Below are 8,092 nucleotides of genomic sequence, written 5' to 3'. Positions count from 1 at the left end.
GCACAGAAGTTCTGAGTCCACAACATAACACAAGCTTAAGAATCAGTGCCAGATGTGACCCATCTCCTCTAACCTGACTTTTGTCTGGTGGTATCCCACCTACCGGTTCAGTCTGGGAGCCAGGTGAAGTCCATCTCTCCATTAAGTAACAAGGTCCCACCAGGAGGGAAGAGGTAAAAACATCCTCATTGACCTTGTGGATCTCTGCTACTGTGATACAAATCCTGGAGAGAGTAGGGTCAAAACACACAACTGAAAAAATATAGATTTCCAGCCTTGAACTTCAGCCATGCAAAGACCACCTTCTCACCTCCAGCTCTATGATTCAGGCCAGAGGAGCCTTGTTTTGCCACTTGAATGGAACGGATGGAAATTCATATTGAGCAAACCTCTTATGTAGAACAACCAATTGTCCTCCTGGCCTAGAGACCAAACACTGTGCACATGGAAAATGCAATAAAGGCATCGTTAAACATCCTCAAAGGTTCATTATTCCAAAGTAAAGATAAGTCAAAGTGAAAAATGAGTACTCACTATACTTATCTTCAACAAGCAAAAGATATCAGTCTTGGCCAGGTCAGTCCTGAACATTTTCGAAGCACCTGGAGCTAGATTTTTTCCACTATATGTCGGTCAATAAGATAAACTTCCAGAGTTAACCTCTCAATTTGCATGGCAACAAAACACAGGAGAAGTCATGTATTTATCAATATAGCTTAGAAAAGATGATATAATAGAGAAACATTTACCATTGAAAGTAAAACAGAAGGACTAAATAAAAGGACTCCACCTGCTTTTAATTTGAACCCCCAACACAAGGGAGAAGTCAAAACTCAAATAGGTATATACGTTCCTTTGAAAAGCTAGATCTGTGCCTGAACAAAAGAAGGAGGCTTTTCACTTACCTCCTGTGGTATCAAAGAGCCCATTAAAAACCAATAAAATATTATGAAGCTTTTTCCCTTTGTGAAAAAGTGCAATTAATGTCCTTCAGGAGATGATTATTGATTTTTATAAAGCAATTTACAGGCTTCTAAAGTCATGATTATTCAGCCCTCTGGGGGCCAGAAAGGAAGAGTTTTCAGAAGTAGGAACTGTATTCTCATTTCCACATCAGCACAGCCAGAATTTACAGACTTCTGTTTTTTGGGGTTTTTTTTTGTTGTCTTTTTTTTTTTTTTTTTTTTTGCCCCCAGGATATTTTTGTTGTTGTTGATGTAGCAGTGCTCCAGCACAAGATTAATCCTTTTATTTTCTCCTACCTGAGACAGATTTCTTTCGTGATCTGTTCTTGAAGTATATTGCCTGTCAGATATTTATCCGCTGCTCACGGCTGGTGGGTTGGATGCTCAGCAGAGTAGACTTCATGTCAGAAAATCAGCAGCTGCTCATATATCACAGTGGTCATTAGCAGAGGATCATTCTGGACCTTTGCCCACAGCACCTTGCTATGGCAAGAGAAAGGCTATAAAACCCTAGGCCCTGTCAGCTGTTGTCATTTAGGTGAGAATTTATCAGGTCTCAGAGTGCCCTCTGACTGGATTATTATGAATAATGAATGAAGCTTTATGCCACACTGAGGCATTAATAAGACTGGGATGACTGGGAGAAATTCAGTACAACATCATAGCAGTAACTTTCTGCGAGCAAGTACACAGCTGGTGGGCTTGCTGGATTCAGCCTGTGTTAGACACTGCCCCTGAAATGAGGAGCTCATTTAATTATTGAGCAAGGAGCACAATGCTTTTGGTTTAGCCTATGGGTGGTTTTACTGACCTGTTCACAAAAAGCTTGCAACAAAAGGCTTTCTACCCTCCAAGCAAACTCATTTGCTCCTCTTAAGAAGCTGGATCACTGAGCCCTCCCCAGAATAAAAACAGTGAATGGCAAGCTTCATATTTACTATTAATCCAGCTTTAAAACAAAAAGGATATGCAAGAGCAACCAGCTAACAACAATTCCCTAAAATCTCCTCACACAGAAGTCATCTAACCTGTTGGTGATAAATCTGAGGATATTACCCACGATTACCAATATTCTTCCTTGTTTTTCCTCAGTTCATTCAATATGTATCCCTACAGTGCACAAATGAGAAACAAGGAAGGAAGGAGACAAAAAGGCAGCCACTGACCTAACTTGGAAGGGGGAAAAAAAAGCAACAACAAAAAAGCAGATGCACAGCAGACTATTGGCAATAATCTACCTCCTGGTGTGGCAGTTCCAGCTGCACTCCAGAGGAATGAGCCCACAGAGCTGACAAGCACTTGAAGCTGTCATTTATCTTGGTACCAACTCTGCTAGGAAAATTATTTTATATGGCTGGACACACTTTTACAGACTCTTTAATAACTTAGGTGCATAATATCATTAAAACCTTAGGCTCCCAGTATCTCATATTACTATACTCTCAGCAAAAACAAAAACTGCATGCCCTCTTTTAGATAAACATGTTCTCTAAACTATTTCTTCCCCCCTTTAATTTGGCATGCAGTCTCCAGGAAATCATCAATAATATTACAATAATATTATTATATAATATAATAATTATAATATTATATAATATAATAATTATAATAATAATATTCTTCCAAACGGCCCTAAATAAGGAGGCAGGGGAGGAGGAGCCAGCCTGAAGACCACCAACTGGTCAGACAGAAATGAGTAATTCAGGAGGAATATTTCAACTCATTCCTCACACATGGGCAGTGCTAGGACTTGGCATAACTCTCACATCAGCTTCTCCATTAACTGTTTTTACAGCAGAGCCACTGATGCACAGCCAGATGATAAACTTTGTCTTTTTCAAGGGGAAAATGCCTTTTTGGCAGGGGTTGGACATAGCAAAGACCCATTTGGAAAGGTTTGGTTTCCATCTTGCTCACACAGTGGCAACTGGAGAGCAGGAGAACCACAAGGAATGGCAGACTGGGGACTGACACCAACTGTGGACAGCTTGAGAGCTAGCCCTTGCCACCAGGGACAGCCTTGGGCACACAGCCCAACAAAAACTTTAACCGCAAACATGTCAGACAAGTTCAAGAAGCTTTTCTCCAAAATATTATCAACTTGGGTACCATATTAACACTACAAGTTTTATATATACTCATACAAGTTTTATATATACTCATACTCAAAGCAAATATTAGGTACATTCAAAGGCCTTAACTTGTCCCAGCTCAGTTTCTGCTCTTTGATCCTAACTGCTTTGACCTCATTGACTCTCAGGTAGGACCCATTTTTTGAGTATAATGTTCAAGATTTTGTTATTTAAGAAAAATCTGACCAGGAAAATGAGGGAAATACTCACACATACAATTTTTTTGAATGATACATAAGTTCTTAGGACAGCAAATTTCATTGAAATAAAGGAAGCCCAGTTCAGTACCTGTTTTGTAGTAGCAATATGGCCCCCTTCCCACACTTTTACTACTTTTTTGAGAAAAGCAAATTGTAAAAAGACAACAATCCCTTAATTCCTTTATTACATAGAAATAACCAAAGAAAATGTTTCATTTTCATTATTTCAGTGTTAGACACCTCTAATTAAAAGAAAACTTGGTGTAATCTGGAACTCTGAAACCCCACCGTAAAACTACTGAAATAGCAAGATTTCTATAGTATTTTCATTTTACTGGATTTGAAAGATTTATCATTACTGTCACTCACTGTATATATTTTTTATAATAACTTCGTATTTTTGTGGCTTTGATCTAGAATGCCTCATATTTGCATCCTGCCAGTTTTGTTATGTATAGGGAATTTAAAGATGACAGTGCAATCATGTATGATTTTTTAACTTTTGGATCTTTTCATTTATCAGTCTTCCTCACAACGAGTCAAGAATGTAAATAGTCTATGTTTGATTCACATGGGTGAAAAAGCTTTGAAAAGCTGTTTAGAAAGCTAGGAAACAGAAAACTGTGATTTCTCTCTTTTTTTTAATTTAATAATCTTTATGTATCGTGGTGGTTTCCATCTTAGAAGAGATTTTGTATGTTCATGGCATTTCTTCTATAAGAACCTCCTGTTTTGCTAAATACAGCCACAATCCTATTTTAGAGGGGTAGCAGCATGAATGGGAGTAAAAAGCAGACTCTCACAATGAATTGAAGCATCATGGCCACAGGTTTTTGGTTGTTTTGTAGGAGTTTTTTTGTCTTTTTGGGGCTTTGTGTGGTTTGGGGATTCTTCTCTTTGTTTTTAATGAATCTATGGGGATCTGGGTAACAACAGGAACTGGGTGTTCACCTCACCTGGTTTTCCTGAGTGTGTCACAGGCTCAGCCTCATTTATGATGTTCATGGTAAATAACTTTTTATTTCAGTCTGTTGAGGATTTTCCCCCTCTTCCCCAGTACTGCCTTCTCTGACGGAGCTTCCCTGTGTGGAGTTTGGGGACAGCAGGTGCTGCTTGGCCCATTTCAGGCACAATATCCAAGTTCCCACCCCATGGCAGAAGGGCCCGACCTGTCCCACAGTGGTGGACCACAGTCTGTGCCTCGTGGTGCTCCCTGTGTGCAGAGAACATGGAGCTAACACAGCAGCCCTGATACCCTCCTCCCACTGCACCTCCTTCCGCCTCCCTTGACTCACAATCCATCCAAATTTCCTAACACTCCATTTGTACTCTATTTCCACTAAAATATTTAGCGGGCAGGCCTGCAAAGCCCTGGGCATCTGCAGTGCCTGCCCTGCAGGAGGACTGCTTTGCAGGGAAGGCGTGGAAGCCTCTTTACTGAGAGGACAAGAAATAGCTGGGGCACAGCTGCTTTCTTGAGATTCTTGAAAGACAAACAGAAAAGTGTTTGCTTAAAACATATTTATAAAGGGGGTTACATACCCCTAAAAGACATAATCTTTTCAACAGCAGAATAGAGCCAGGAGAAACCTGCCCAGTCTTGGCAACCTGAATCCTCTCCATGTCAGAAGAAAAATCACCAGTGGCAAACACATTTGCAGAACTTGCAAGAAGTTATTTTTAGTTTCCTTTTGTGAGTTTTAAATAGCCATTTGGCATTACAAATGTCCTGCTGCAAAGTAACATTGCCAGTGACACCTAAAATGTGAGAAACTAATGAAACATAACTACACTTCTTTTTTTTGACTTCTTTTTTTTTAAAAGTCCCTGCACCATGGTAGCAGTGCAGTTACCTGTGAAGTTACTCCTAAGCAGTTGTAATGTTTCAAGCTGTTCTCACGTTTAACTAATGATTACCACAATTCACTGGAAAGTGTTGTTCCAAGGCAAACCATCCACCCCTTTCCTCCCTGGGGGTCTCAATATCCAGGACGTATGCAAGGTAAAATAAAACAGAGTGATTCTTGAGGAAAGAAGGGGGGGAAAAAAAATCTGATATTTGCAAATAACCAAAAATGCAGCCTTAGAAACAGTGGAACAATTTGTGAATTCAGCTGCATTTTGACAACTGAACACATACATAAATATATAAACAACTAAACACATAAATTTAAAGTTGCCTCCCTTGAGCAATGTTGAATTTTCACATGGCAACTCTCCCACCTTTTTTCTAGTGTGCCATTATAATGTAATAAGCATCTTTGGAAAAAAACCCACCCTCTCAGCAGCCCAGCTCAGATCCCATGCTCATGGTAAAGTGTCCCATACAAAGTCAACCCTTTTCATTCCTTTGAGCCACCCAAGATTTCTGTGTGTCTGTGAGCACCAGAAACAGCCTGTATGTCCACACGTGCACCAGCCCTTTGGAAGGAAGGATCCACTGGTGAAATTGTGAGAGCCAGGAAACAAACCTTCCCCGCAGTCCCCACCCCTCCACACAAATCATCTGGTACCTTATGGCAGAGGTGCTGCTGCTCCTGGCTCTCCCCAGGCTGGTTTTTGCTTTCAGTGGCATTCTACATCATTCCATGGGAGCTCTATGGGTCTCCTTCCCTAATTCAAGCCAAAAAAAGAGTAATAGAGATGAGTCTGAGTTTCACAGACTAACAGAGGCACAGAATGGGCCCCACTGGAAAGGAAGCACAGTGATCCCACCTCCTGTCCAAGCAGGGTCATCCCAGAGCACATGGCACGGTTCTGCAGCCAGACAGCTCTGGATTATCTCTCTGCTGTTGGACACACCCTCCAGCTTTTGCTTTGGATAAAATCTACAGGCAGCCACAATCATTTTAAAATGGGACTCTGTATGCAGGGAAACAACACTTTGTGTTTTAAATTTTTGGGTGCATAATCTAGGAACATTGTTATTCCCAACTTTGATTGCAGTTGAGTTAATGGACTCATGTAAGAACACAAATACTGCCTAACCAGCTTTATTTTATTATCAGCAATAATGAGTAGCAACCCATTAATTTTAAAAGTTGAGGTATACGCTGTAAAGTTAATGAGAACTCGGAGTCAATTAAAATAACAACAATTACACCATTTTATTGATTTTTCAGCTATCTTTTTCTGTAGCAATTTTGTAGCACATACAACAGATCATTTATGTGATATATTTCAATGCAGATGATAATTTCCATTTAAAAACTGTTTTATTTTATTATGACTGAACAAAACATGCTGCTTTAAAAATTATGGTTTATTATTATATATCTAAACTACATAATTTATACCATTTTGTAAAGCTTTAAACCATTTTTCAAGCTTAAAATTTCTTAAAAGTTGGATTTGGAGAGTCTGGGATAGGTGGAAGAGGAGAATAGTCTTTCCCACCCCATATTTTGTATGTGTTAATTCAAGGTTCCCTTCTGGAGAAGAACTTTTTTTCCCTAAATTTATTTCCAACTACTTTTGTTTTCCTTGAGGGACCTTTGAAACACTATATTGCTACTTTTCATGGTTTTTATTTGCCCTCTGGAACAATAAAGGCTCAAAGGTTCATAAATATGCATTCTGTAAATGTATTATGCTGACAAAGTGTTGCTCAGATAGCTGCTTTTGCCTTTAGGGAATGAATAAGTTTACAGCATGCTTAAAAAACAGTGTAAGAGGAAAGAGAGAGAGAGTGAGAGCTGTGTCAGCGTGTGGGCTGAAAATGGAATAAAAGAGTTATCCTGAATGCACAGAAAAGAGAAAATAAAGTTAGGTAAGATACCACAGCTAGCACCTTGCAAGTAGCAGGGGTGGGGATTTGAGGGTGCTGCTCCTCAGTGATGTGCTTGAGAGGCCATCATACCTTGTTTTCCAGGAAGGCAGCACAGACAAGAGTTCATAAATCAAACTGTTTTCACTAATTTTGGCACATGAATCAGGGTAACTCCTTTGTTCTTCCCAAAACATTCAGTTCCTAGCAGAGTCCTTGTCCTGGTTCGTTCTTATCTGATCAGACACAGATCTGCTTCAGTCTGCCTCGCTGGAAGCTCAGGGCTGGTGCTTGCCAACATGGACACTTTTGGCAAGAGGAAAACATTTAGCAATTAGAAACAGCATTCAAACACATACCTCCAAGCTGGCTTATTGGTGTTGATGTGACAGTAGGCTTTGACAGATAAGACTCCAGACCTGGGAACTGTGTTTGCACAGCAAAGTTTTGGTAGCGTGGGGCAACAGGTGGCTCCTGTGAGAAGCTGCTGGAAGTCTCCTCCAGGTCTGATGGAGTCAATGCCAGTCAGCTCCAGGCTGCTGGCCAAGGCTGAGCCCAGCAGCAGTGGTGGTGGCATATTTGGAATAACATATTTAGGGGACAGAAAGGAACTGCACAACAGAAACTTCAGCCAGAGACAGAAGAGAGAACAAGAGCAGCAGCTCTGCAGACACCGAGGTCAGTCAGGAGCAGGAGCTCCTCCAGGAGGTGCTCCAAGTACCAGAGCAGAGATTCCCCTGCAGCCCAAGGTGAGGCAGCTGTGCCCCTGCAGCCCAGGGAGGTCCATGGGGGCAGTGATCCACAATAAACCTGGGGACAGAAGCCTTGCACAGTGATGCCTCTCGTCTCCCGAGGATGTAATACAGAGCCGAGCCAGCCCAAGCGGCTTCAATTCCCACCTGGAATCATATGCACATCCACAGACATCCTCTGCCTCCACTCTTCACAGGATGGCAACTTCTCCAGAAGTCATTATCTGTACTTATGGTTAAACAAACATGCCAGTACTGCCAGGCTACAGGGGACCTA

Source organism: Poecile atricapillus, chromosome 7, assembly GCF_030490865.1.
Source record: "Poecile atricapillus isolate bPoeAtr1 chromosome 7, bPoeAtr1.hap1, whole genome shotgun sequence".
NCBI classification, from domain to species: domain Eukaryota; kingdom Metazoa; phylum Chordata; class Aves; order Passeriformes; family Paridae; genus Poecile; species Poecile atricapillus.
This window is presented reverse-complemented; position numbering follows the sequence as displayed.